At 51.0% G+C, this 27,908-nt stretch overlaps 3 long non-coding RNA genes across 3 annotated transcripts; all 3 read left to right on the top strand.

Annotated features, from left to right (window-relative positions):
* The first annotated feature begins 1,862 nt into the window (after positions 1 to 1,862).
* Positions 1,863 to 2,423, top strand: LOC116717497 (uncharacterized). Its single transcript, XR_004338751.1, has 2 exons — positions 1,863 to 2,025; positions 2,075 to 2,423. It is a non-coding gene; the product is annotated as an uncharacterized LOC116717497 (long non-coding RNA).
* Positions 2,424 to 5,738: 3,315 nt separating this feature from the next.
* On the top strand, positions 5,739 to 7,589 carry LOC116717496 (uncharacterized). The gene is made up of 3 exons (XR_004338750.1): positions 5,739 to 6,042; positions 6,135 to 6,687; positions 7,464 to 7,589. It is a non-coding gene; the product is annotated as an uncharacterized LOC116717496 (long non-coding RNA).
* Positions 7,590 to 12,423: 4,834 nt separating this feature from the next.
* LOC116717495 (uncharacterized) lies at positions 12,424 to 14,869 on the top strand. Its single transcript, XR_004338749.1, has 3 exons — positions 12,424 to 12,780; positions 12,873 to 13,425; positions 14,202 to 14,869. It is a non-coding gene; the product is annotated as an uncharacterized LOC116717495 (long non-coding RNA).
* Positions 14,870 to 27,908: the final 13,039 nt, after the last annotated feature.

Below are 27,908 nucleotides of genomic sequence, written 5' to 3'. Positions count from 1 at the left end.
TTTAAGGCTTACTTAGATTGGTTAGGTTTAGAGTCAAAGGGTATGGTGAGGTTCTAAAACCCAATTAATTAGATTTAGAGTCAACCGTTAAAGCGAATTTAAGGCTTACTTAGATTGGTTAGGTTTAGAGTCAAAGGGTATGGTGAGGTTCTAAAACCCAATTAATTAGATTTAGAGTCAACCGTTAAAGCGAATTTTAAGGCTTACTTGGATTGGTTAGGTTTAGAGTCAAAGGGTATGGTGCGGTTCAAAAAACCAATTAATTAGGTTTAGAGTCGACCGTTAAAGCGAATTTAAGGCTTACTTAAATTGGTTAGGTTTAGAATCAAAGGTTATGGTGAGTTTCCAGGCTTGGCCGGTTAAGTTTTAGGGTCAAGGTCATAATAAAGTTAAAAATACCAATTAATTAATTAGATTATGTAGTTGGAGAATACGGTGAGTTTTTCACTTTCCGATTAATTAATTAAATTTAAAGTCAGCAAATTTTTCAGGTCAAGGTCTAGATTAATTGGGTTTAAAAAAGGTTTATAGTGCATTTCCCAATTAATTGGTTGTGTTTTAAGATCCCGGGTCATACTGAGTTTCAAAAATACGAGTTGATTGGTTAGGTTTAGAGTCAAAGGGTATGGTGAAGTTCAAAATCCCAGTTAATCAGGTTTGGAATCAACAGTTAAAGCGAAGTATAAGGCTTAATTTAATTGGTTAGGTTTGGAGTCAAAGGTTAGGGTTAGGGTAAGGGTTGGGGTAGGGATATAGGATGAAAACCAGAAAATGAGTGTGATCAAGCTCAATAAGTCAAAAAGTATTTGAGGTAGGGGGCCCATACTTGGCCTCGAGAGTCCTTGGGAACATGTCCACGTACCCTGTAAGTTTGGTGGTTGTGGCTCCTTCCGTTGACATAGCTGCCATAGACACCCATACAAAAAAAAAAGTGATCAAGCTCCATAACTTCCGAACCGTAGGATGACATGTCACCAAACTCGGTGTGTATACATGTCTCGACCCCCTCCAGGTCTCCACCGAGTTTGGTGGCCCTGGCCCCTCCCCTTCCTATAGCTGCCATAGACTCCCATTGATTTTTCAAGTTTCGCTAGGAGCGTCGGATCGAGCTGGGAGTCGGTTTTCCGTGCTCAGGGCGTAGCCCTGAGTGCGGGGATGTGTGATATGCCAGGGTTGGTGGATGTGTGAAAATGGTGAAAATCGCACTAAGTGTTGTGAAAATAGGTACTTGTGGGAACCTTACCAGAGTGTGTTTTGGAGTGTCCCGAGTGCGTGGAGAGTGTTCCTGGGTGAAGTAAAATTGGAGTTGTTGGAGTGTCTTCCGTGCTCAGGGCGAAGCCCTGAGTGCGGCCAGGGTGCATTGTCCGTGCGTTGTCCGTGCTCAGGGCGAAGCCCTGAGTGCGGCCAGTGTGCGTTGTCCGTGCTCAGGGCGAAGCCCTGAGTGCGGCCAGTGTTGGTGAAAATCCTGAAAATTGCACAAAGTGTTGTGAAAATATGTACTTTGGGGAACCTTACCAGAGTGTGTTTTGGAGTGTCCCGAGTGCGTGGAGAGTGTTCCTGGGTGAAGTAAAATTGGAGTTGTTGGAGTGTCTTCCGTGCTCAGGGCGAAGCCCTGAGTGCGGCAGGTGCCTCGTCCGTGCTCAGGGCGTAGCCCTGAGCGCGGCAGGTGCCTCGTCCGTGCTCAGGGCGTAGCCCTGAGTGCGGCCAGTGTTGGTGAAAATCCTGAAAATTGCACAAAGTGTTGTGAAAATATGTACTTGGGGGAACCTTACCAGAGTGTGTTTTGGAGTGTCCCGAGTGCCTGGAGAGTGTTCCTGGGAGAGGTTTTTGTGAGACGTTCTTAGGGTTAGGGGTTAGGGTAAGGGGAAACAAAATTAAATTCTGTCGCCGAAGGCGACAGAATTTGTTATGCACAGGCCATCATCGTCTCTGAACCTCCTGGAACCCATTCCCACTATAAAATATAATTAAATTTGTCCCTTATAAGTCACACAGGTTAGGGTTAGAAAAATTGGTTAGGGTTAGGTGTTAAAGGTCACAAAGGTCAGAATTAGGAGAAATCAATTAGGGTTAGGCATTAAAGATCACAGAGGTTAGGTTCAGGATAAATTGGTTAAGTATAGGCATTAAAAATCACAAAGGTTAGGATTAGGATAAACTTGGTAAGGTGAGACCATAAAAAAGAAAAAATAAATAATAATCATATTACAAAGCGTATTAAATAGCATGTAGGAGATAAACATTTCTAAACTTTTAGTAGCTAATTGAATTTTTCATTGAGGCCTTTAGGATGTTTGGTGTCCAATTTTGAAATCCAAATCCTCTCGGCTTTCCGTCGTTCACTTACTTTCCACCTCGGATTGGTTTGAATCACCGTGGCAGAAACCGCCTGCCATCCATGTAATAAAAAGTGATTCACTAAATGTGTTTGTGTTTTTTTCTTTTTGAGAATGTTATGTTTATGTTGTGCAAATCTAATTCTCATGGTGTTTCTTGTCTCTCCCACATATTGTAATCCACACTTTTTACAGGTTATGAGGTAAACACAATTTTTGGAATATGGATTGCCTTTACATTTGGATGAGAAAACCTTATTATTGGAAAAACTACGCAACCATTTAAGGTGCTGGAAAAACTGTACATCACCCCTGATTCTAGGTTGAGTCAAAGGTGGAATTTTAGCTTTAATTAAAAAATCTCTAAGATTTTTATTCCTTCTAAAAGCTCCAATAATTCTATAATCTCCTAGTATTTTTGTTTCCTGAGTCAGCTTTTGAAAATTGTCTTTAATAACTTTGACCAATTTGATTGAGGATGGAGAAAATGTAGTCACAAAAGGCAACAGAGGGGAAACATCGATAGGCTTGGTTTCCAAAAAGGATTTAAAACATTTTCTTAAAAAAGAGCGACAGTACCCTCTGTTGGCCAAGGCGGAGAACAGCGTTTTGGTAGCTTCTTTGAAATCAGCCTCCTGAGTGCAAATCCTGTGAAATCTTAACAATTGGGATTTAATGAGTCAGGGTAAGGGTTAGGGGTTAGGACGAGTGTTGCGGGTTGGAGCAGGGTTTGGGTTCAAGGTCAAAGGTCAGGAAACCAATATTGGTTCCCCAAACCAATGCCTCTTACCCTCTTCCCTCCCCAGATGCACGGGCACGTCCCGCCAGGAGAAACAACAGTGCAGCCTATCTCTCATTGAGGCCCCTGGGGATCTTGGTGTCCAACCTGTGGATCCAGAGCCTTTCAGCTCTCCTCCTCTGGGCTGGAGACCAGTCCGGATTAGATTCCAGCACCAGAGCCGAGACAGAGGTCCAACCGTGTCTCATAAAGTGTCGAATTAGGGGTACATGTGTCTTTTTTTGCTTTTGAATATTATGTCTGTGTTGGACAAAACGGGTGAGGAGGGTGTTTCCCGTCTCGCCGACATAATTCATTTTACAAATTTTGCATGTGATTAGATAAACACAATTTTTTAATTTAGGGTGGCCTAATTGATCCAATTTAAAAATTGTGTTGTTAAATTTATTTTGTACCCAACTCAACTGTTTGAAAAATTAGGGTTAGGGTTAGGGTAGGGTTAGGGTTAGGGTTAGGGTTAGGGTTAGGGTAAGGGGTTAGGGTCACGGTCCGAAGTGGCAAAATTTTCCCATAGGCTTTGACACCGCCGTGTTCTGCCACTATGCCTAAGTGGCTGCAAGAGCTTATTTGTCACCTCGGTATTCCTTTGAATGGGCCATTTGGGCACTTTTGGTGCCATATCGGTGCAGATGCAGTTCATGCAAAATCCCCTGGATGGAGCTCTTGTATTAGGAATGAAATCAAGTCAGATTTTCAGTTTCAGCTCAGAGGGCCTGCCACCTGGGTGTTCCGACCGGTGATCCTCGGTGGCAAAGCGGGTTAGCTGGGTCTGCTAAGTGTCTGAGTGCTGGTGGTTCATGGGTAGTGTGGTCCACGGGCATTGTGGGGGATTGGGAGGCCTGCCACTTGGGTATTCTGACCGGTGTTCCTTCGTGGCAAAGTGGCTTAGCTGGGTGTGCTAAGTGTCTGAGTGCTGGTGGTTCATAGGTACTACTCTGGAGGTTCATGGGGGTGGTTCATCTGTCCTCCATGCGGGGTTATGGTGCTCCATTCCTGGGTACTTGTGCTCCATAAGTCCCCCTGGTTCTCTGGAGGTCCAGGGGCTGTTTCATCCAGCCTCCTTGCGGGGTTATGGTGCTCCATTCCTGGGTACTTGAGCTCCATGATGTGCCCTGGTTCTCTGGAGGTCCAAGTACTTAAGCTCCATGAGTCCCCCTGGTTCTCTGGAGGTCCAGGGGCTGTTTCATCCAGCCTCCATGCGGGGTTATGGTGCTCCATTCCTGGGTACTTGAGCTCCATGATGTGCCCTGGTTCTCTGGAGGTCCAAGTACTTAAGCTCCATGAGGTGTCCTGGTTCTCTGGAGGTCCAAGGGGTCTGTCTCCCAACCTCCATGCGGGGTTATGGTGCTTCATTCCTGGGTACTTGAGCTCCATGAGTCCCCCTGGTTGTCTGGAGGTCCAAGGGGGTGGTTCATCCTACCTCCATGCGGGGTTATGGTGCTTCATTCCTGGGTAAATGAGCTCCATGAGTCCCCCTGGTTGTCTGGAGGTCCAGGTACTTAAGCTCCATGAGGTGTCCTGGTTCTCTGGAGGTCCAAGGGGTCTGTCTCTCAACCTCCATGCGGGGTTATGGTGCTCCATTCCTGGGTACTTGTGCTCCATGAGTCCCCCTGGTTCTCTGGAGGTCCAGGGGCTGTTTCATCCAGCCTCCATGCGGGGTTATGGTGCTCCATTCCTGGGTACTTGTGCTCCATGAGTCCCCCTGGTTGTCTGGAGGTCCAGGTACTTAAGCTCCATGATGTGCCCTGGTTCTCTGGAGGTCCAGGGGCTGTTTCATCCAGCCTCCATGCGGGGTTATGGTGCTCCATTCCTGGGTACTTGAGCTCCATGATGTGCCCTGGTTCTCTGGAGGTCCAAGTACTTAAGCTCCATGAGTCCCCCTGGTTCTCTGGAGGTCCAGGGGCTGTTTCATCCAGCCTCCATGCGGGGTTATGGTGCTTCATTCCTGGGTACTTGAGCTCCATGAGTCCCCCTGGTTGTCTGGAGGTCCAGGTACTTAAGCTCCATGAGGTGTCCTGGTTCTCTGGAGGTCCAAGGGGTCTGTCTCTCAACCTCCATGCGGGGTTATGGTGCTTCATTCCTGGGTACCTGAGCTCCATGAGTCCCCCTGGTTGTCTGGAGGTCCAAGGGGGTGGTTCATCTGTCCTCCATGCGGGGTTTGGGTGCCCTAGCCCTGGGTAAATGAGCTCCATAAGTCCCCCTGGTTCTCTGGAGGTCCATGGGGGTGGTTCATCCAACCTCCATGCGGGGTTATAGTGCTCCATTCCTGGGTACTTGTGCTCCATGATGTGCCCTGGTTCTCTGGAGGTCCAGGGGCTGTTTCATCCAGCCTCCATGCGGGGTTATGGTGCTTCATTCCTGGGTACTTGAGCTCCATAAGTCCCCCTGGTTCTCTGGAGGTCCATGGGGGTGGTTCATCTGCCCTCCATGCGGGGTTATGGTGCTTCATTCCTGGGTACTTGAGCTCCATGAGTCCCCCTGGTTGTCTGGAGGTCCAGGTACTTAAGCTCCATGAGGTGTCCTGGTTCTCTGGAGGTCCAAGGGGTCTGTCTCTCAACCTCCATGCGGGGTTATGGTGCTTCATTCCTGGGTACCTGAGCTCCATGAGTCCCCCTGGTTGTCTGGAGGTCCATGGGGGTGGTTCATCTGCCCTCCATGCGGGCTTTCAGTGCCCTAGCCCTGGGTAAATGAGCTCCATGAGTCCCCCTGGTTCTCTGGAGGTCCATGGGGGTGGTTCATCCAACCTCCATGCGGGGTTATGGTGCTTCATTCCTGGGTACTTGAGCTCCATAAGTCCCCCTGGTTCTCTGGAGGTCCATGGGGGTGGTTCATCTGCCCTCCATGCGGGCTTTCAGTGCCCTAGCCCTGGGTAAATGAGCTCCATGAGTCCCCCCTGGTTGTCTGGAGGTCCAAGGGGTCTGTCTCCTAACCTCCATGCGGGGTTATGGTGCTCCATTCCTGGGTACAGAAGCTCCATGAGGTGTCCTGGTTCTCTGGAGGTCCAAGGGGTCTGTCTCCCAACCTCCATGCGGGGTTATGGTGCTCCATTCCTTGGCAAAGCCCCCCCAGAGCAGGGGGTCATCAGAGGAGGTTGTGCCTGGTTTCGTTTATTCTTCCAAGTGTGTGTGATGACCCGAGCCCACCTTTGGCCCAATAAATGCGCGGGACCCCCCCTTAAAGCCCCCGTGAATGTTGGTTCCCATTTGGCATCAATGCATTTGAAAGTGATACCCGGATGGCAAGTCCTGCAGCTCTGCGTCCCAAGCTGGTATCGAACCAGGCTCTGCCGGGTGGGAGGCACCAGCCTTAACCATTGTGCCACGGGGGAAGCCAGGGTCAGTGTGCCCAGATGGCAGAGCATTTATAGTGCCGAAAACCCAAGTGGCAAGCCATGTCCACAAAGGGACCCTTACCAGGGGCACGAGACTCTGGGCCGTGCGGGCTGGTGGGTGTAGTCCGCGTAGGGGTGCTTAAGTGTGGGGTACCCAGGTTCGGAGGGTCCTTAAGTCTTGGTCCCCCAAGTGGCAAGCCCCCATGGACATAAACACCCAGGTGGCAAGCCCCATGTACTCGAATACCCAGGTGGCAACCCTCCCATAGGCATAAACACCCAGGTGGCAAGCCCCCATGGACATAAACACCCAGGTGGCAAGCCCCATGTACTCGAATACCCAGGTGGCAACCCTCCCATAGGCATAAACACCCAGGTGGCAAGCCCCCATGGACATAAACACCCAGGTGGCAAGCCCCATGTACTCGAATACCCAGGTGGCAACCCTCCCATAGGCATAAACACCCAGGTGGCAAGCCCCCATGGACATAAACACCCAGGTGGCAAGCCCCATGTACTCGAATACCCAGGTGGCAACCCTCCCATAGGCATAAACACCCAGGTGGCAAGCCCCCATGGACATAAACACCCAGGTGGCAAGCCCCATGTACTCGAATACCCAGGTGGCAACCCTCCCATAGGCATAAACACCCAGGTGGCAAGCCCCCATGGACATAAACACCCAGGTGGCAAGCCCCATGTACTCGAATACCCAGGTGGCAACCCTCCCATAGGCATAAACACCCAGGTGGCAAGCCATGTCCACAAAGGGAGCCTTACCAGGGGCACGAGACTCTGGGCCGTGCGGGCTGGTGGGTGTAGTCCGCGTAGGGGTGCTTAAGTGTGGGGTACCCAGGTTCGAAGGGTGCTTAAGTGTGGGTCCGTCCCCCAAGTGGCAAGACCCCCATAGTCCTAAACACCCATTTGGCTTAAGTCTGGGTCCCCAGGTTCGAATGGTGCTTAAGTGTTGGTCCCCCAAGTGGCAATAAACACCCAGGTGGCAAGCCCCATGGTGCCCTGTCCCTGGGTAAAGGAGCTCCATGAGTCCCCCCCCTGGTTCTCTGGAGGTCCAAGGGGTCTGTCACCCAACCTCCATGCGGGCTTTGGGTGCCCTATCCCTGGGTAAGTGAGCTCCATGATCTGCCCTGGTCCCCAAGTGGCAAGCCCCATGTTCACGAATACCCAGGTGGCAACCCCCATGTTCTCGAATACCCAGGTGGCAACACCCCCATAGGCATAAACACCCATTTGGCAAGCCCCATGGAGTGAAAATGTGACAAAGTGTCAGTTGTATGGATAAGAATACCCAGTTGGCAAGCCCCCATTGACGGACTACCCAAGTGGCAAGTTCGGGTCCGGTACCCAAGTGGCAGTTTTCCCCATTGAGAGAAACACCGAGATGGCAACGATGCCCTCTGGTGGCAGAAACACGTTACTACAGCGAATCTTGCCACGAGGGAGCAAAATCCATGATTTTTGTGAAAAGTTTGTCCTGTTTGGGGGTCTCTCACGGGGAGACCGGGGGTCTTAAAAATCGGTAGGGTGGGTCACGGGGGTAACGAGGGATAACCGGATTTTTAGAGATTGACCCCGTAACCCTACGACCCAGGGTTAGACCTCCAGAATTTTTAGAAAAAGGCCCTTTTTTCCCCCCAAATGTACACTTTTTCGGCCCTCGCCCTAAGTAGGGTTAGGGTAAGGGTTAGGGTTAGGGTTAGGGTTAGGGTTAGGGTTAGGGTTAGGGTTAGGGTAGGGTTAGGATATAGGATGAAAACCAGAAAAGTCAGTGGTTCACTCTCTGTAAGTCAAAAAGTAAAATACTTATGGGGCCCATACTTGGCCTCGAGGTACTCGTGGAGGGTACCCAGGTACCCTGTAAGTTTGGTGGCTGTAGCTCATTCCCTTGACCTAGCTGCCATTGACACCCATATAAAAAAAAAACGGTTCACTCTCTGTAAGTCCCGAACGGTAAGGGTTCTTGGGCTGAAACTTGGTGTGTATACATGTCTCGACCCCACCCACCTTCCCTGAAAGTTTGGTGGCCCTGGCCCCTCCCCTTCCTATAGCTGCCATAGACTCCCATTGATTTTTCAAGTTTCGCTAGGAGCGTCGGATCGAGCTGGGAGTCGGTTTTCCGTGCTCAGGGCGTAGCCCTGAGTGCGGGGATGTGTGATATGCCAGGGTTGGTGGATGTGTGAAAATGGTGAAAATCGCACTAAGTGTTGTGAAAATAGGTACTTGTGGGAACCTTACCAGAGTGTGTTTTGGAGTGTCCCGAGTGCCTGGAGAGTGTTCCTGGGTGAAGTAAAATTGGAGTTGTTGGAGTGTCTTCCGTGCTCAGGGCGAAGCCCTGAGTGCGGCAGGTGCCTCGTCCGTGCTCAGGGCGTAGCCCTGAGTGCGGCAGGTGCCTCGTCCGTGCTCAGGGCGTAGCCCTGAGTGCGGCCAGTGTTGGTGAAAATCCTGAAAATTGCCCAAAGTGTTGTGAAAATAGGTACTTGTGGGAACCTTACCAGAGTGTGTTTTGGAGTGTCCCGAGTGCCTGGAGAGTGTTCCTGGGTGAAGTAAAATTGGAGTTGTTGGAGTGTCTTCCGTGCTCAGGGCGAAGCCCTGAGTGCGGCAGGTGCCTCGTCCGTGCTCAGGGCGTAGCCCTGAGTGCGGCAGGTGCCTCGTCCGTGCTCAGGGCGTAGCCCTGAGTGCGGCCAGTGTTGGTGAAAATCCTGAAAATTGCACAAAGTGTTGTGAAAATATGTACTTGGGGGAACCTTACCAGAGTGTGTTTTGGAGTGTCCCGAGTGCCTGGAGAGTGTTCCTGGGAGAGGTTTTTGTGAGACGTTCTTACTCCTGTGAGGTTAGGTTAAGTGAAGAATCTTGTGTTTGGTTAGGGTAAGTGAAGAATCTTAGGGTTAGGGTTAGGGGTTAGGGTTAGGGTTAGGGTTAGGGTTAGGGTTAGGGGTTAGGGTAGGGTTAGGGTAGGGTAAGGATAGGGTTAGGGTAAGGGTAAGGTAGGGTTAGGGTAAGGGTTAGGGTAGGGTTAGGGTAGGGTTAGGATATAGGTTGTGATTTGATCCTTGTTTGAACCGCTCTCTTACGCCCATAAACCGGCCTACGGTCATCTTGGTTCATCCAAGGTAGTGCGCTCTCACTCGAGATCATACAGCTAGCCGGGATGACTGGACCCTGTCTTATAGGTGTTATGTGCAATTGTTACAAAGTAACCTGATCTGTGATGTGCTGTGTAAGTGCAAAGTGAATGCCTGTTTAGTGGGACCAGCCCAAACTAAACTATGCGTGTATTGTCATGTGCTGTATAAAGAAACAAGACTACCAATTAGTACATAATAAATAATTAATAATAACCAACCAAAACCCCCCAAAAAAATTTTTTTAAATAAACAAATAGCAATACTAAAAAATATATAATAATAATAATAAGTAAAATAAATAATTGGTTAGGATTTAAAAATAAAATTATGTTAGATTTCCAATAGAATAAGAAATATTTAAGTATAGAGTCCATAATTAAATTATGGTCAGGGTCAAATTCAATTGGTTAGGTTTAGAATAAGAGTTATAATGAGTTCCAACATTGATTGGTTGTGTTTTAAGGTCAAAGGTACTGATGAACTTCAAACATAGGTTAATAAATTATATTTAAAGGATTCGGGTATGGTGAGGTTCAAAAATTCAAGTTTCCTTAAGTTTGGAGTTAATAGTAAGGGTGGATTTTGAAGTCTACTTTAATTGGTAAAGTTAAGAATCCAGGTATTGGAGAGTTAAAAAATTCTTACTTGCTAACTTTAAAGGAACTGGATCATAATAGAGTAAACATCCAAATTAATTAATAAATTATGGGTTAGGGTTAGGGTAAGGGTTAGGGTTAGGGTTAGGGTCACGGTCCGAAGTGGCAAAATTTTCCCATAGGCTTTGACACCGCCGTGTTCTGCCACTATGCCTAAGTGGCTGCAAGAGCTTATTTGTCACCTCGGTATTCCTTTGAATGGGCCATTTGGGCACTTTTGGTGCCATATCGGTGCAGATGCAGTTCATGCAAAATCCCCTGGATGGAGCTCTTGTATTAGGAATGAAATCAAGTCAGATTTTCAGTTTCAGCTCAGAGGGCCTGCCACCTGGGTGTTCCGACCGGTGATCCTCGGTGGCAAAGCGGGTTAGCTGGGTCTGCTAAGTGTCTGAGTGCTGGTGGTTCATGGGTAGTGTGGTCCACGGGCATTGTGGGGGATTGGGAGGCCTGCCACTTGGGTATTCTGACCGGTGTTCCTTCGTGGCAAAGTGGCTTAGCTGGGTGTGCTAAGTGTCTGAGTGCTGGTGGTTCATAGGTACTACTCTGGAGGTTCATGGGGGTGGTTCATCTGTCCTCCATGCGGGGTTATGGTGCTCCATTCCTGGGTACTTGTGCTCCATAAGTCCCCCTGGTTCTCTGGAGGTCCAGGGGCTGTTTCATCCAGCCTCCTTGCGGGGTTATGGTGCTCCATTCCTGGGTACTTGAGCTCCATGATGTGCCCTGGTTCTCTGGAGGTCCAAGTACTTAAGCTCCATGAGTCCCCCTGGTTCTCTGGAGGTCCAGGGGCTGTTTCATCCAGCCTCCATGCGGGGTTATGGTGCTCCATTCCTGGGTACTTGAGCTCCATGATGTGCCCTGGTTCTCTGGAGGTCCAAGTACTTAAGCTCCATGAGGTGTCCTGGTTCTCTGGAGGTCCAAGGGGTCTGTCTCCCAACCTCCATGCGGGGTTATGGTGCTTCATTCCTGGGTACTTGAGCTCCATGAGTCCCCCTGGTTGTCTGGAGGTCCAAGGGGGTGGTTCATCCTACCTCCATGCGGGGTTATGGTGCTTCATTCCTGGGTAAATGAGCTCCATGAGTCCCCCTGGTTGTCTGGAGGTCCAGGTACTTAAGCTCCATGAGGTGTCCTGGTTCTCTGGAGGTCCAAGGGGTCTGTCTCTCAACCTCCATGCGGGGTTATGGTGCTCCATTCCTGGGTACTTGTGCTCCATGAGTCCCCCTGGTTCTCTGGAGGTCCAGGGGCTGTTTCATCCAGCCTCCATGCGGGGTTATGGTGCTCCATTCCTGGGTACTTGTGCTCCATGAGTCCCCCTGGTTGTCTGGAGGTCCAGGTACTTAAGCTCCATGATGTGCCCTGGTTCTCTGGAGGTCCAGGGGCTGTTTCATCCAGCCTCCATGCGGGGTTATGGTGCTCCATTCCTGGGTACTTGAGCTCCATGATGTGCCCTGGTTCTCTGGAGGTCCAAGTACTTAAGCTCCATGAGTCCCCCTGGTTCTCTGGAGGTCCAGGGGCTGTTTCATCCAGCCTCCATGCGGGGTTATGGTGCTTCATTCCTGGGTACTTGAGCTCCATGAGTCCCCCTGGTTGTCTGGAGGTCCAGGTACTTAAGCTCCATGAGGTGTCCTGGTTCTCTGGAGGTCCAAGGGGTCTGTCTCTCAACCTCCATGCGGGGTTATGGTGCTTCATTCCTGGGTACCTGAGCTCCATGAGTCCCCCTGGTTGTCTGGAGGTCCAAGGGGGTGGTTCATCTGTCCTCCATGCGGGGTTTGGGTGCCCTAGCCCTGGGTAAATGAGCTCCATAAGTCCCCCTGGTTCTCTGGAGGTCCATGGGGGTGGTTCATCCAACCTCCATGCGGGGTTATAGTGCTCCATTCCTGGGTACTTGTGCTCCATGATGTGCCCTGGTTCTCTGGAGGTCCAGGGGCTGTTTCATCCAGCCTCCATGCGGGGTTATGGTGCTTCATTCCTGGGTACTTGAGCTCCATAAGTCCCCCTGGTTCTCTGGAGGTCCATGGGGGTGGTTCATCTGCCCTCCATGCGGGGTTATGGTGCTTCATTCCTGGGTACTTGAGCTCCATGAGTCCCCCTGGTTGTCTGGAGGTCCAGGTACTTAAGCTCCATGAGGTGTCCTGGTTCTCTGGAGGTCCAAGGGGTCTGTCTCTCAACCTCCATGCGGGGTTATGGTGCTTCATTCCTGGGTACCTGAGCTCCATGAGTCCCCCTGGTTGTCTGGAGGTCCATGGGGGTGGTTCATCTGCCCTCCATGCGGGCTTTCAGTGCCCTAGCCCTGGGTAAATGAGCTCCATGAGTCCCCCTGGTTCTCTGGAGGTCCATGGGGGTGGTTCATCCAACCTCCATGCGGGGTTATGGTGCTTCATTCCTGGGTACTTGAGCTCCATAAGTCCCCCTGGTTCTCTGGAGGTCCATGGGGGTGGTTCATCTGCCCTCCATGCGGGCTTTCAGTGCCCTAGCCCTGGGTAAATGAGCTCCATGAGTCCCCCCTGGTTGTCTGGAGGTCCAAGGGGTCTGTCTCCTAACCTCCATGCGGGGTTATGGTGCTCCATTCCTGGGTACAGAAGCTCCATGAGGTGTCCTGGTTCTCTGGAGGTCCAAGGGGTCTGTCTCCCAACCTCCATGCGGGGTTATGGTGCTCCATTCCTTGGCAAAGCCCCCCCAGAGCAGGGGGTCATCAGAGGAGGTTGTGCCTGGTTTCGTTTATTCTTCCAAGTGTGTGTGATGACCCGAGCCCACCTTTGGCCCAATAAATGCGCGGGACCCCCCCTTAAAGCCCCCGTGAATGTTGGTTCCCATTTGGCATCAATGCATTTGAAAGTGATACCCGGATGGCAAGTCCTGCAGCTCTGCGTCCCAAGCTGGTATCGAACCAGGCTCTGCCGGGTGGGAGGCACCAGCCTTAACCATTGTGCCACGGGGGAAGCCAGGGTCAGTGTGCCCAGATGGCAGAGCATTTATAGTGCCGAAAACCCAAGTGGCAAGCCATGTCCACAAAGGGACCCTTACCAGGGGCACGAGACTCTGGGCCGTGCGGGCTGGTGGGTGTAGTCCGCGTAGGGGTGCTTAAGTGTGGGGTACCCAGGTTCGGAGGGTCCTTAAGTCTTGGTCCCCCAAGTGGCAAGCCCCCATGGACATAAACACCCAGGTGGCAAGCCCCATGTACTCGAATACCCAGGTGGCAACCCTCCCATAGGCATAAACACCCAGGTGGCAAGCCCCCATGGACATAAACACCCAGGTGGCAAGCCCCATGTACTCGAATACCCAGGTGGCAACCCTCCCATAGGCATAAACACCCAGGTGGCAAGCCCCCATGGACATAAACACCCAGGTGGCAAGCCCCATGTACTCGAATACCCAGGTGGCAACCCTCCCATAGGCATAAACACCCAGGTGGCAAGCCCCCATGGACATAAACACCCAGGTGGCAAGCCCCATGTACTCGAATACCCAGGTGGCAACCCTCCCATAGGCATAAACACCCAGGTGGCAAGCCCCCATGGACATAAACACCCAGGTGGCAAGCCCCATGTACTCGAATACCCAGGTGGCAACCCTCCCATAGGCATAAACACCCAGGTGGCAAGCCCCCATGGACATAAACACCCAGGTGGCAAGCCCCATGTACTCGAATACCCAGGTGGCAACCCTCCCATAGGCATAAACACCCAGGTGGCAAGCCATGTCCACAAAGGGAGCCTTACCAGGGGCACGAGACTCTGGGCCGTGCGGGCTGGTGGGTGTAGTCCGCGTAGGGGTGCTTAAGTGTGGGGTACCCAGGTTCGAAGGGTGCTTAAGTGTGGGTCCGTCCCCCAAGTGGCAAGACCCCCATAGTCCTAAACACCCATTTGGCTTAAGTCTGGGTCCCCAGGTTCGAATGGTGCTTAAGTGTTGGTCCCCCAAGTGGCAATAAACACCCAGGTGGCAAGCCCCATGGTGCCCTGTCCCTGGGTAAAGGAGCTCCATGAGTCCCCCCCCTGGTTCTCTGGAGGTCCAAGGGGTCTGTCACCCAACCTCCATGCGGGCTTTGGGTGCCCTATCCCTGGGTAAGTGAGCTCCATGATCTGCCCTGGTCCCCAAGTGGCAAGCCCCATGTTCACGAATACCCAGGTGGCAACCCCCATGTTCTCGAATACCCAGGTGGCAACACCCCCATAGGCATAAACACCCATTTGGCAAGCCCCATGGAGTGAAAATGTGACAAAGTGTCAGTTGTATGGATAAGAATACCCAGTTGGCAAGCCCCCATTGACGGACTACCCAAGTGGCAAGTTCGGGTCCGGTACCCAAGTGGCAGTTTTCCCCATTGAGAGAAACACCGAGATGGCAACGATGCCCTCTGGTGGCAGAAACACGTTACTACAGCGAATCTTGCCACGAGGGAGCAAAATCCATGATTTTTGTGAAAAGTTTGTCCTGTTTGGGGGTCTCTCACGGGGAGACCGGGGGTCTTAAAAATCGGTAGGGTGGGTCACGGGGGTAACGAGGGATAACCGGATTTTTAGAGATTGACCCCGTAACCCTACGACCCAGGGTTAGACCTCCAGAATTTTTAGAAAAAGGCCCTTTTTTCCCCCCAAATGTACACTTTTTCGGCCCTCGCCCTAAGTAGGGTAAGGGTTAGGGTAGGGGAACTGATTCCTCCTATAGGAGGGAGGTGCACTGGCCCTCCAATCCGGAGAGCCACCCCGGTCCCAGTCCCGGAAAGGACGGCGAAGTCCCGGACGGCGACGGCGTCGTCCCACCATCGTCCATCCGTCTTCCATGTTGTTGTGTGTCCTTTGTTTTGGGTGTGGTGTCTGTGTTATTTGTAATGTGTGGTGTAAAATCTGTTTTTTTGTGCTTTTAATTAAATAAAATACAATACAAAACTAAGGGAGGGTTTCCAATTGTGGAAACAATACTTAAAAATAAAAAATAAAACATAAAAGGAAAAATAAAAATGATAAAAATTAAACAAATAAAATTTCCTTTTCAAAAAGGAGAAAACTTCCAAAAAATAAAATCTAAAAGTTATTGTTTTTGTACTTTTCTGTTTTGTAGTTTTTTTTATTTATATATTTTTTTTGGAGTTTTTAAATTTTCAATTTTTTTTCAAAATATTTTTAAGAAAAAAATTTTTTTTCAAAAAAAAGAAGAAGAAAAGGAAGCGCCCTTCGCGACGTTTCGACCCTGAAACGGGTCTTCTTCAGGCTGGGCGCAGTAAAAAGTTATAAAAAGAAAAAGCCGAGCTCTGAGGGAGGGTAGGGTTAGGGTTAGGGTTAGGGTTAGGATATAGGATGAAAACCAGAAAAGTCGACGACCCGAGCTCGGTAAGTCAAAAAGTAGGGTTAGGGTAAGGGTTAGGGTTAGGGTTAGGGTTAGGGTTAGGGTAAGGGTTAGGGTTAGGGTTAGGGTTAGGGTTAGGGTTAGGGTTAGGGTTAGGGTTAGGATATAGGATGAAAACCAGAAAACGCGTTCGGACAAGCTCGATAACTCAAAAAGTATTTGAGGTATGGGGCCCATACTTGGCCTCGAGAGATCGTCTGAGGGGACCCACGTACCCTGCAAGTTTGGTGGCTGTGGCCCCTTCCTAAGACATAGCTGCCATTGACTCCCATTCATCGGACGAGTTCGGACAAGCTCGATAACTTCCAAAGTATAAGCGGCAAGCTGACCAAACTCGGTGTGTATACATGTCTCGACCCCCTCCAGGTCTCCACCGAGTTTGGTGGCCCTGGCCCCTCCCCTTCCTATAGCTGCCATAGACTCCCATTGATTTTTCAAGTTTTGCTAGGAGCGTCGGATCGAGCTGGGAGTCGGTTTTCCGTGCTCAGGGCGTAGCCCTGAGTGCGGGGATGTGTGATATGCCAGGGTTGGTGGATGTGTGAAAATGGTGAAAATCGCACTAAGTGTTGTGAAAATAGGTACTTGTGGGAACCTTACCAGAGTGTGTTTTGGAGTGTCCCGAGTGCGTGGAGAGTGTTCCTGGGTGAAGTAAAATTGGAGTTGTTGGAGTGTCTTCCGTGCTCAGGGCGAAGCCCTGAGTGCGGCAGGTGCCTCGTCCGTGCTCAGGGCGTAGCCCTGAGTGCGGCAGGTGCCTCGTCCGTGCTCAGGGCGTAGCCCTGAGTGCGGCCAGTGTTGGTGAAAATCCTGAAAATTGCCCAAAGTGTTGTGAAAATATGTACTTTGGGGAACCTTACCAGAGTGTGTTTTGGAGTGTCCCGAGTGCCTGGAGAGTGTTCCTGGGTGTAGTAAAATTGGAGTTGTTGGAGTGTCTTCCGTGCTCAGGGCGAAGCCCTGAGTGCGGCAGGTGCCTCGTCCGTGCTCAGGGCGTAGCCCTGAGTGCGGCCAGTGTTGGTGAAAATCCTGAAAATTGCCCAAAGTGTTGTGAAAATAGGTACTTGTGGGAACCTTACCAGAGTGTGTTTTGGAGTGTCCCGAGTGCCTGGAGAGTGTTCCTGGGAGAGGTTTTTGTGAGACGTTCTTACTCCTGTGAGGTTAGGTTAAGTGAAGAATCTTGGGTAGGGTTAGGGTTAGGGTTAGGGTAAGGGTTAGGGTAAGGGTTAGGGTTAGGGTTAGGGTTAGGGTTAGGGTTAGGGTTAGGGTTAGGGTTAGGGTTAGGATATAGGATGAAAACCAGAAAACGCGTTCGGACAAGCTCGATAACTCAAAAAGTATTTGAGGTATGGGGCCCATACTTGGCCTCGAGAGATCGTCTGAGGGGACCCACGTACCCTGCAAGTTTGGTGGCTGTGGCCCCTTCCTAAGACATAGCTGCCATTGACTCCCATTCATCGGACGAGTTCGGACAAGCTCGATAACTTCCAAAGTATAAGCGGCAAGCTGACCAAACTCGGTGTGTATACATGTCTCGACCCCCTCCAGGTCTCCACCGAGTTTGGTGGCCCTGGCCCCTCCCCTTCCTATAGCTGCCATAGACTCCCATTGATTTTTCAAGTTTTGCTAGGAGCGTCGGATCGAGCTGGGAGTCGGTTTTCCGTGCTCAGGGCGTAGCCCTGAGTGCGGGGATGTGTGATATGCCAGGGTTGGTGGATGTGTGAAAATGGTGAAAATCGCACTAAGTGTTGTGAAAATAGGTACTTGTGGGAACCTTACCAGAGTGTGTTTTGGAGTGTCCCGAGTGCGTGGAGAGTGTTCCTGGGTGAAGTAAAATTGGAGTTGTTGGAGTGTCTTCCGTGCTCAGGGCGAAGCCCTGAGTGCGGCAGGTGCCTCGTCCGTGCTCAGGGCGTAGCCCTGAGTGCGGCAGGTGCCTCGTCCGTGCTCAGGGCGTAGCCCTGAGTGCGGCCAGTGTTGGTGAAAATCCTGAAAATTGCCCAAAGTGTTGTGAAAATATGTACTTTGGGGAACCTTACCAGAGTGTGTTTTGGAGTGTCCCGAGTGCCTGGAGAGTGTTCCTGGGTGTAGTAAAATTGGAGTTGTTGGAGTGTCTTCCGTGCTCAGGGCGAAGCCCTGAGTGCGGCAGGTGCCTCGTCCGTGCTCAGGGCGTAGCCCTGAGTGCGGCCAGTGTTGGTGAAAATCCTGAAAATTGCCCAAAGTGTTGTGAAAATAGGTACTTGTGGGAACCTTACCAGAGTGTGTTTTGGAGTGTCCCGAGTGCCTGGAGAGTGTTCCTGGGAGAGGTTTTTGTGAGACGTTCTTACTCCTGTGAGGTTAGGTTAAGTGAAGAATCTTGGGTAGGGTTAGGGTTAGGGTTAGGGTAAGGGTTAGGGTAAGGGTTAGGGTTAGGGTTAGGGTAAGGGGTTAGGGTTAGGGTAAGGGTAGGGTAAGGGTTAGGGTTAGGGTAAGGGTAGGGGAAACAAAATAGGGTTAGGGTTAGGGTTAGGGTTAGGGTAAGGGTTAGGGTTAGGGTAAGGGTTAGGGTTAGGGTTAGGGTTAGGGTAAGGGTTAGGGGTAAGGGTTAGGGTTAGGATATAGGATGAAAACCAGAAAACGCGTTCGGACAAGCTCGATAACTCAAAAAGTATTTGAGGTATGGGGCCCATACTTGGCCTCGAGAGATCGTCTGAGGGGACCCACGTACCCTGCAAGTTTGGTGGCTGTGGCCCCTTCCTAAGACATAGCTGCCATTGACTCCCATTCATCGGACGAGTTCGGACAAGCTCGATAACTTCCAAAGTATAAGCGGCAAGCTGACCAAACTCGGTGTGTATACATGTCTCGACCCCCTCCAGGTCTCCACCGAGTTTGGTGGCCCTGGCCCCTCCCCTTCCTATAGCTGCCATAGACTCCCATTGATTTTTCAAGTTTTGCTAGGAGCGTCGGATCGAGCTGGGAGTCGGTTTTCCGTGCTCAGGGCGTAGCCCTGAGTGCGGGGATGTGTGATATGCCAGGGTTGGTGGATGTGTGAAAATGGTGAAAATCGCACTAAGTGTTGTGAAAATAGGTACTTGTGGGAACCTTACCAGAGTGTGTTTTGGAGTGTCCCGAGTGCGTGGAGAGTGTTCCTGGGTGAAGTAAAATTGGAGTTGTTGGAGTGTCTTCCGTGCTCAGGGCGAAGCCCTGAGTGCGGCAGGTGCCTCGTCCGTGCTCAGGGCGTAGCCCTGAGTGCGGCAGGTGCCTCGTCCGTGCTCAGGGCGTAGCCCTGAGTGCGGCCAGTGTTGGTGAAAATCCTGAAAATTGCCCAAAGTGTTGTGAAAATATGTACTTTGGGGAACCTTACCAGAGTGTGTTTTGGAGTGTCCCGAGTGCCTGGAGAGTGTTCCTGGGTGTAGTAAAATTGGAGTTGTTGGAGTGTCTTCCGTGCTCAGGGCGAAGCCCTGAGTGCGGCAGGTGCCTCGTCCGTGCTCAGGGCGTAGCCCTGAGTGCGGCCAGTGTTGGTGAAAATCCTGAAAATTGCCCAAAGTGTTGTGAAAATAGGTACTTGTGGGAACCTTACCAGAGTGTGTTTTGGAGTGTCCCGAGTGCCTGGAGAGTGTTCCTGGGAGAGGTTTTTGTGAGACGTTCTTACTCCTGTGAGGTTAGGTTAAGTGAAGAATCTTGGGTAGGGTTAGGGTTAGGGTTAGGGTAAGGGTTAGGGTAAGGGTTAGGGTTAGGGGTTAGGGTTAGGGTTAGGGTTAGGGTAAGGATATAGGATGAAAACCAGAAAACGCGTTCGGACAAGCTCGATAACTCAAAAAGTATTTGAGGTATGGGGCCCATACTTGGCCTCGAGAGATCGTCTGAGGGGACCCACGTACCCTGCAAGTTTGGTGGCTGTGGCCCCTTCCTAAGACATAGCTGCCATTGACTCCCATTCATCGGACGAGTTCGGACAAGCTCGATAACTTCCAAAGTATAAGCGGCAAGCTGACCAAACTCGGTGTGTATACATGTCTCGACCCCCTCCAGGTCTCCACCGAGTTTGGTGGCCCTGGCCCCTCCCCTTCCTATAGCTGCCATAGACTCCCATTGATTTTTCAAGTTTCGCTAGGAGCGTCGGATCGAGCTGGGAGTCGGTTTTCCGCGCTCAGGGCGTAGCCCTGAGTGCGGGGATGTGTGATATGCCAGGGTTAGGGTAAGGGTAAGGGTAGGGTTAGGGTAAGGGTAGGGTTAGGATATAGGATGAAAACCAGAAAAGTCAGTGGTTCACTCTCTGTAAGTCAAAAAGTAAAATACTTATGGGGCCCATACTTGGCCTCGAGGTACTCGTGGAGGGTACCCAGGTACCCTGTAAGTTTGGTGGCTGTAGCTCATTCCCTTGACCTAGCTGCCATTGACACCCATATAAAAAAAAAACGGTTCACTCTCTGTAAGTCCCGAACGGTAAGGGTTCTTGGGCTGAAACTTGGTGTGTATACATGTCTCGACCCCCTCCAGGTCTCCACCGAGTTTGGTGGCCCTGGCCCCTCCCCTTCCTATAGCTGCCATAGACTCCCATTGATTTTTCAAGTTTCGCTAGGAGCGTCGGATCGAGCTGGGAGTCGGTTTTCCGTGCTCAGGGCGTAGCCCTGAGTGCGGGGATGTGTGATATGCCAGGGTTGGTGGATGTGTGAAAATGGTGAAAATCGCACTAAGTGTTGTGAAAATAGGTACTTGTGGGAACCTTACCAGAGTGTGTTTTGGAGTGTCCCGAGTGCGTGGAGAGTGTTCCTGGGTGAAGTAAAATTGGAGTTGTTGGAGTGTCTTCCGTGCTCAGGGCGAAGCCCTGAGTGCGGCAGGTGCCTCGTCCGTGCTCAGGGCGTAGCCCTGAGTGCGGCAGGTGCCTCGTCCGTGCTCAGGGCGTAGCCCTGAGTGCGGCCAGTGTTGGTGAAAATCCTGAAAATTGCCCAAAGTGTTGTGAAAATAGGTACTTGTGGGAACCTTACCAGAGTGTGTTTTGGAGTGTCCCGAGTGCCTGGAGAGTGTTCCTGGGAGAGGTTTTTGTGAGACGTTCTTACTCCTGTGAGGTTAGGTTAAGTGAAGAATCTTGTGTTTGGTTAGGGTAAGTGAAGAATCTTGGGTGAGGTTAGGTTAAGTGAAGAATCTTGTGTTTGGTTAGGGTAAGGGTTAGGGGTTAGGGTTAGGGGTTAGGGGTTAGGGTTAGGGTTAGGGTTAGGGTAGGGTTAGGGTTAGGGTAAGGGTTAGGGTAAGGGTTAGGGTTAGGGTTAGGGTAAGGGTTAGGGTAAGGGTAAGGGTAAGGGTAAGGGTTAGGGTTAGGGTTAGGGTTAGGGTTAGGATATAGGATGAAAACCAGAAAAGTCGGATGAGCAAGCTCAATAAGTCAAAAACTAAAAGAGGTATGGGGCCCATACTTGGCCTCGAGAGACCCATGGAGGGGACCCAGGTTCCCTGTAAGTTTGGTGGCTGTAGCTCATTCCGTTGACATAGCTGCCATTGACACCCATATAAAAAAAAAAGTGAGCAAGCTCTGTAAGTCAAAAAGTACACGTGCCATCCTGACCAAACTCGGTGTGTATACATGTCTCGACCCCCTCCAGGTCTCCACCGAGTTTGGTGGCCCTGGCCCCTCCCCTTCCTATAGCTGCCATAGACTCCCATTGATTTTTCAAGTTTCGCTAGGAGCGTCGGATCGAGCTGGGAGTCGGTTTTCCGTGCTCAGGGCGTAGCCCTGAGTGCGGGGATGTGTGATATGCCAGGGTTGGTGGATGTGTGAAAATGGTGAAAATCGCACTAAGTGTTGTGAAAATAGGTACTTGTGGGAACCTTACCAGAGTGTGTTTTGGAGTGTCCCGAGTGCGTGGAGAGTGTTCCTGGGTGAAGTAAAATTGGAGTTGTTGGAGTGTCTTCCGTGCTCAGGGCGAAGCCCTGAGTGCGGCAGGTGCCTCGTCCGTGCTCAGGGCGTAGCCCTGAGTGCGGCAGGTGCCTCGTCCGTGCTCAGGGCGTAGCCCTGAGTGCGGCCAGTGTTGGTGAAAATCCTGAAAATTGCCCAAAGTGTTGTGAAAATAGGTACTTGTGGGAACCTTACCAGAGTGTGTTTTGGAGTGTCCCGAGTGCCTGGAGAGTGTTCCTGGGAGAGGTTTTTGTGAGACGTTCTTACTCCTGTGAGGTTAGGTTAAGTGAAGAATCTTGTGTTTGGTTAGGGTAAGTGAAGAATCTTGGGTGAGGTTAGGTTAAGTGAAGAATCTTGTGTTTGGTTAGGGTAAGGGTTAGGGGTTAGGGTTAGGGGTTAGGGGTTAGGGTTAGGGTTAGGGTTAGGGTAGGGTAGGGTTAGGGTAAGGGTAGGGTTAGGGTTAGGGTTAGGGTTAGGGTTAGGGTTAGGGTAGGGTTAGGGTTAGGATATAGGATGAAAACCAGAAAACGCGTTCGGACAAGCTCGATAACTCAAAAAGTATTTGAGGTATGGGGCCCATACTTGGCCTCGAGAGATCGTCTGAGGGGACCCACGTACCCTGCAAGTTTGGTGGCTGTGGCCCCTTCCTAAGACATAGCTGCCATTGACTCCCATTCATCGGACGAGTTCGGACAAGCTCGATAACTTCCAAAGTATAAGCGGCAAGCTGACCAAACTCGGTGTGTATACATGTCTCGACCCCCTCCAGGTCTCCACCGAGTTTGGTGGCCCTGGCCCCTCCCCTTCCTATAGCTGCCATAGACTCCCATTGATTTTTCAAGTTTCGCTAGGAGCGTCGGATCGAGCTGGGAGTCGGTTTTCCGCGCTCAGGGCGTAGCCCTGAGTGCGGGGATGTGTGATATGCCAGGGTTAGGGTAAGGGTAAGGGTAGGGTTAGGGTAAGGGTAGGGTTAGGATATAGGATGAAAACCAGAAAAGTCAGTGGTTCACTCTCTGTAAGTCAAAAAGTAAAATACTTATGGGGCCCATACTTGGCCTCGAGGTACTCGTGGAGGGTACCCAGGTACCCTGTAAGTTTGGTGGCTGTAGCTCATTCCCTTGACCTAGCTGCCATTGACACCCATATAAAAAAAAAACGGTTCACTCTCTGTAAGTCCCGAACGGTAAGGGTTCTTGGGCTGAAACTTGGTGTGTATACATGTCTCGACCCCCTCCAGGTCTCCACCGAGTTTGGTGGCCCTGGCCCCTCCCCTTCCTATAGCTGCCATAGACTCCCATTGATTTTTCAAGTTTCGCTAGGAGCGTCGGATCGAGCTGGGAGTCGGTTTTCCGTGCTCAGGGCGTAGCCCTGAGTGCGGGGATGTGTGATATGCCAGGGTTGGTGGATGTGTGAAAATGGTGAAAATCGCACTAAGTGTTGTGAAAATAGGTACTTGTGGGAACCTTACCAGAGTGTGTTTTGGAGTGTCCCGAGTGCGTGGAGAGTGTTCCTGGGTGAAGTAAAATTGGAGTTGTTGGAGTGTCTTCCGTGCTCAGGGCGTAGCCCTGAGTGCGGCCAGTGTTGGTGAAAATCCTGAAAATTGCCCAAAGTGTTGTGAAAATAGGTACTTGTGGGAACCTTACCAGAGTGTGTTTTGGAGTGTCCCGAGTGCCTGGAGAGTGTTCCTGGGAGAGGTTTTTGTGAGACGTTCTTACTCCTGTGAGGTTAGGTTAAGTGAAGAATCTTGTGTTTGGTTAGGGTAAGTGAAGAATCTTGGGTGAGGTTAGGTTAAGTGAAGAATCTTGTGTTTGGTTAGGGTAAGGGTTAGGGGTTAGGGTTAGGGGTTAGGGGTTAGGGTTAGGGTTAGGGTTAGGGTTAGGGTTAGGGTTAGGGTAAGGGTTAGGGTAGGGTTAGGGTTAGGGTTAGGGTAAGGGTTAGGGTTAGAGGGTAAGGGTTAGGGTTAGGGTAAGGGTTAGGGTTAGGGTAAGGGTAAGGGTTAGGGTTAGGGTAAGGGTTAGGGTAGGGTTAGGGTTAGGGTTAGGGTTAGGGTTAGGGTTAGGGTTAGGATATAGGATGAAAACCAGAAAACGCGTTCGGACAAGCTCGATAACTCAAAAAGTATTTGAGGTATGGGGCCCATACTTGGCCTCGAGAGATCGTCTGAGGGGACCCACGTACCCTGCAAGTTTGGTGGCTGTGGCCCCTTCCTAAGACATAGCTGCCATTGACTCCCATTCATCGGACGAGTTCGGACAAGCTCGATAACTTCCAAAGTATAAGCGGCAAGCTGACCAAACTCGGTGTGTATACATGTCTCGACCCCCTCCAGGTCTCCACCGAGTTTGGTGGCCCTGGCCCCTCCCCTTCCTATAGCTGCCATAGACTCCCATTGATTTTTTCAAGTTTCGCTAGGAGCGTCGGATCGAGCTGGGAGTCGGTTTTCCGCGCTCAGGGCGTAGCCCTGAGTGCGGGGATGTGTGATATGCCAGGGTTAGGGTAAGGGTAAGGGTAGGGTTAGGGTAAGGGTAGGGTTAGGATATAGGATGAAAACCAGAAAAGTCAGTGGTTCACTCTCTGTAAGTCAAAAAGTAAAATACTTATGGGGCCCATACTTGGCCTCGAGGTACTCGTGGAGGGTACCCAGGTACCCTGTAAGTTTGGTGGCTGTAGCTCATTCCCTTGACCTAGCTGCCATTGACACCCATATAAAAAAAAAACGGTTCACTCTCTGTAAGTCCCGAACGGTAAGGGTTCTTGGGCTGAAACTTGGTGTGTATACATGTCTCGACCCCCTCCAGGTCTCCACCGAGTTTGGTGGCCCTGGCCCCTCCCCTTCCTATAGCTGCCATAGACTCCCATTGATTTTTCAAGTTTCGCTAGGAGCGTCGGATCGAGCTGGGAGTCGGTTTTCCGTGCTCAGGGCGTAGCCCTGAGTGCGGGGATGTGTGATATGCCAGGGTTGGTGGATGTGTGAAAATGGTTGAAAATCGCACTAAGTGTTGTGAAAATAGGTACTTGTGGGAACCTTACCAGAGTGTGTTTTGGAGTGTCCCGAGTGCGTGGAGAGTGTTCCTGGGTGAAGTAAAATTGGAGTTGTTGGAGTGTCTTCCGTGCTCAGGGCGAAGCCCTGAGTGCGGCAGGTGCCTCGTCCGTGCTCAGGGCGTAGCCCTGAGTGCGGCAGGTGCCTCGTCCGTGCTCAGGGCGTAGCCCTGAGTGCGGCCAGTGTTGGTGAAAATCCTGAAAATTGCCCAAAGTGTTGTGAAAATAGGTACTTGTGGGAACCTTACCAGAGTGTGTTTTGGAGTGTCCCGAGTGCCTGGAGAGTGTTCCTGGGAGAGGTTTTTGTGAGACGTTCTTACTCCTGTGAGGTTAGGTTAAGTGAAGAATCTTGTGTTTGGTTAGGGTAAGTGAAGAATCTTGGGTGAGGTTAGGTTAAGTGAAGAATCTTGTGTTTGGTTAGGGTAAGGGTTAGGGGTTAGGGTTAGGGGTTAGGGGTTAGGGTTAGGGTTAGGGTTAGGGTTAGGGTTAGGGTTAGGGTAAGGGTTAGGGTAGGGTTAGGGTTAGGGTTAGGGTAAGGGTTAGGGTTAGAGGGTAAGGGTTAGGGTTAGGGTAAGGGTTAGGGTTAGGGTAAGGGTAAGGGTTAGGGTTAGGGTAAGGGTTAGGGTAGGGTTAGGGTTAGGGTTAGGGTTAGGGTTAGGGTTAGGGTTAGGGTAAGGGTTAGGGTTAGGGTTAGGGTTAGGGTTAGGGTTAGGGTTAGGGTAGGGTAGGGTAAGGGTAAGGGTTAGGGTTAGGGTTAGGGTTAGGATATAGGATGAAAACCAGAAAACGCGTTCGGACAAGCTCGATAACTCAAAAAGTATTTGAGGTATGGGGCCCATACTTGGCCTCGAGAGATCGTCTGAGGGGACCCACGTACCCTGCAAGTTTGGTGGCTGTGGCCCCTTCCTAAGACATAGCTGCCATTGACTCCCATTCATCGGACGAGTTCGGACAAGCTCGATAACTTCCAAAGTATAAGCGGCAAGCTGACCAAACTCGGTGTGTATACATGTCTCGACCCCCTCCAGGTCTCCACCGAGTTTGGTGGCCCTGGCCCCTCCCCTTCCTATAGCTGCCATAGACTCCCATTGATTTTTCAAGTTTCGCTAGGAGCGTCGGATCGAGCTGGGAGTCGGTTTTCCGCGCTCAGGGCGTAGCCCTGAGTGCGGGGATGTGTGATATGCCAGGGTTAGGGTAAGGGTAAGGGTAGGGTTAGGGTAAGGGTAGGGTTAGGATATAGGATGAAAACCAGAAAAGTCAGTGGTTCACTCTCTGTAAGTCAAAAAGTAAAATACTTATGGGGCCCATACTTGGCCTCGAGGTACTCGTGGAGGGTACCCAGGTACCCTGTAAGTTTGGTGGCTGTAGCTCATTCCCTTGACCTAGCTGCCATTGACACCCATATAAAAAAAAAACGGTTCACTCTCTGTAAGTCCCGAACGGTAAGGGTTCTTGGGCTGAAACTTGGTGTGTATACATGTCTCGACCCCCTCCAGGTCTCCACCGAGTTTGGTGGCCCTGGCCCCTCCCCTTCCTATAGCTGCCATAGACTCCCATTGATTTTTCAAGTTTCGCTAGGAGCGTCGGATCGAGCTGGGAGTCGGTTTTCCGTGCTCAGGGCGTAGCCCTGAGTGCGGGGATGTGTGATATGCCAGGGTTGGTGGATGTGTGAAAATGGTGAAAATCGCACTAAGTGTTGTGAAAATAGGTACTTGTGGGAACCTTACCAGAGTGTGTTTTGGAGTGTCCCGAGTGCGTGGAGAGTGTTCCTGGGTGAAGTAAAATTGGAGTTGTTGGAGTGTCTTCCGTGCTCAGGGCGAAGCCCTGAGTGCGGCAGGTGCCTCGTCCGTGCTCAGGGCGTAGCCCTGAGTGCGGCAGGTGCCTCGTCCGTGCTCAGGGCGTAGCCCTGAGTGCGGCCAGTGTTGGTGAAAATCCTGAAAATTGCCCAAAGTGTTGTGAAAATAGGTACTTGTGGGAACCTTACCAGAGTGTGTTTTGGAGTGTCCCGAGTGCCTGGAGAGTGTTCCTGGGAGAGGTTTTTGTGAGACGTTCTTACTCCTGTGAGGTTAGGTTAAGTGAAGAATCTTGTGTTTGGTTAGGGTAAGTGAAGAATCTTGGGTGAGGTTAGGTTAAGTGAAGAATCTTGTGTTTGGTTAGGGTAAGGGTTAGGGGTTAGGGTTAGGGGTTAGGGGTTAGGGTTAGGGTTAGGGTTAGGGTTAGGGTTAGGGTTAGGGTTAGGGTAGGGTTAGGGTAGGGTTAGGGTTAGGGTTAGGGTAAGGGTTAGGGTTAGAGGGTAAGGGTTAGGGTTAGGGTAAGGGTTAGGGTTAGGGTAAGGGTAAGGGTTAGGGTTAGGGTAAGGGTTAGGGTAGGGTTAGGGTTAGGGTTAGGGTTAGGGTTAGGGTTAGGGTTAGGGTTAGGGTTAGGGTTAGGGTAAGGGTTAGGGTTAGGGTTAGGGTTAGGGTAGGGTAGGGTAGGGTAAGGGTAAGGGTTAGGGTTAGGGTTAGGGTTAGGATATAGGATGAAAACCAGAAAACGCGTTCGGACAAGCTCGATAACTCAAAAAGTATTTGAGGTATGGGGCCCATACTTGGCCTCGAGAGATCGTCTGAGGGGACCCACGTACCCTGCAAGTTTGGTGGCTGTGGCCCCTTCCTAAGACATAGCTGCCATTGACTCCCATTCATCGGACGAGTTCGGACAAGCTCGATAACTTCCAAAGTATAAGCGGCAAGCTGAGCAAACTCGGTGTGTATACATGTCTCGACCCCCTCCAGGTCTCCACCGAGTTTGGTGGCCCTGGCCCCTCCCCTTCCTATAGCTGCCATAGACTCCCATTGATTTTTCAAGTTTCGCTAGGAGCGTCGGATCGAGCTGGGAGTCGGTTTTCCGTGCTCAGGGCGTAGCCCTGAGTGCGGGGATGTGTGATATGCCAGGGTTGGTGGATGTGTGAAAATGGTGAAAATCGCACTAAGTGTTGTGAAAATAGGTACTTGTGGGAACCTTACCAGAGTGTGTTTTGGAGTGTCCGAGTGCGTGGAGAGTGTTCCTGGGTGAAGTAAAATTGGAGTTGTTGGAGTGTCTTCCGTGCTCAGGGCGAAGCCCTGAGTGCGGCAGGTGCCTCGTCCGTGCTCAGGGCGTAGCCCTGAGTGCGGCAGGTGCCTCGTCCGTGCTCAGGGCGTAGCCTGGAGTGCGGCCAGTGTTGGTGAAAATCCTGAAAATTGCCCAAAGTGTTGTGAAAATAGGTACTTGTGGGAACCTTACCAGAGTGTGTTTTGGAGTGTCCCGAGTGCCTGGAGAGTGTTCCTGGGAGAGTTTTTTGGGGAGACTTTGTAAGTGGTGTTTGGTTAGGTTAAGTGAAGAATAGTTAGGGTAGGTAGGGTTAGGGTAGGGTTAGGGTT

This window comes from Xiphophorus hellerii, chromosome 3, assembly GCF_003331165.1.
Source record: "Xiphophorus hellerii strain 12219 chromosome 3, Xiphophorus_hellerii-4.1, whole genome shotgun sequence".
Lineage (NCBI taxonomy): Eukaryota > Metazoa > Chordata > Actinopteri > Cyprinodontiformes > Poeciliidae > Xiphophorus > Xiphophorus hellerii.
Note: the sequence above shows the minus strand (reverse complement) of the source record. Positions and strands in the feature narration are given on the sequence as shown.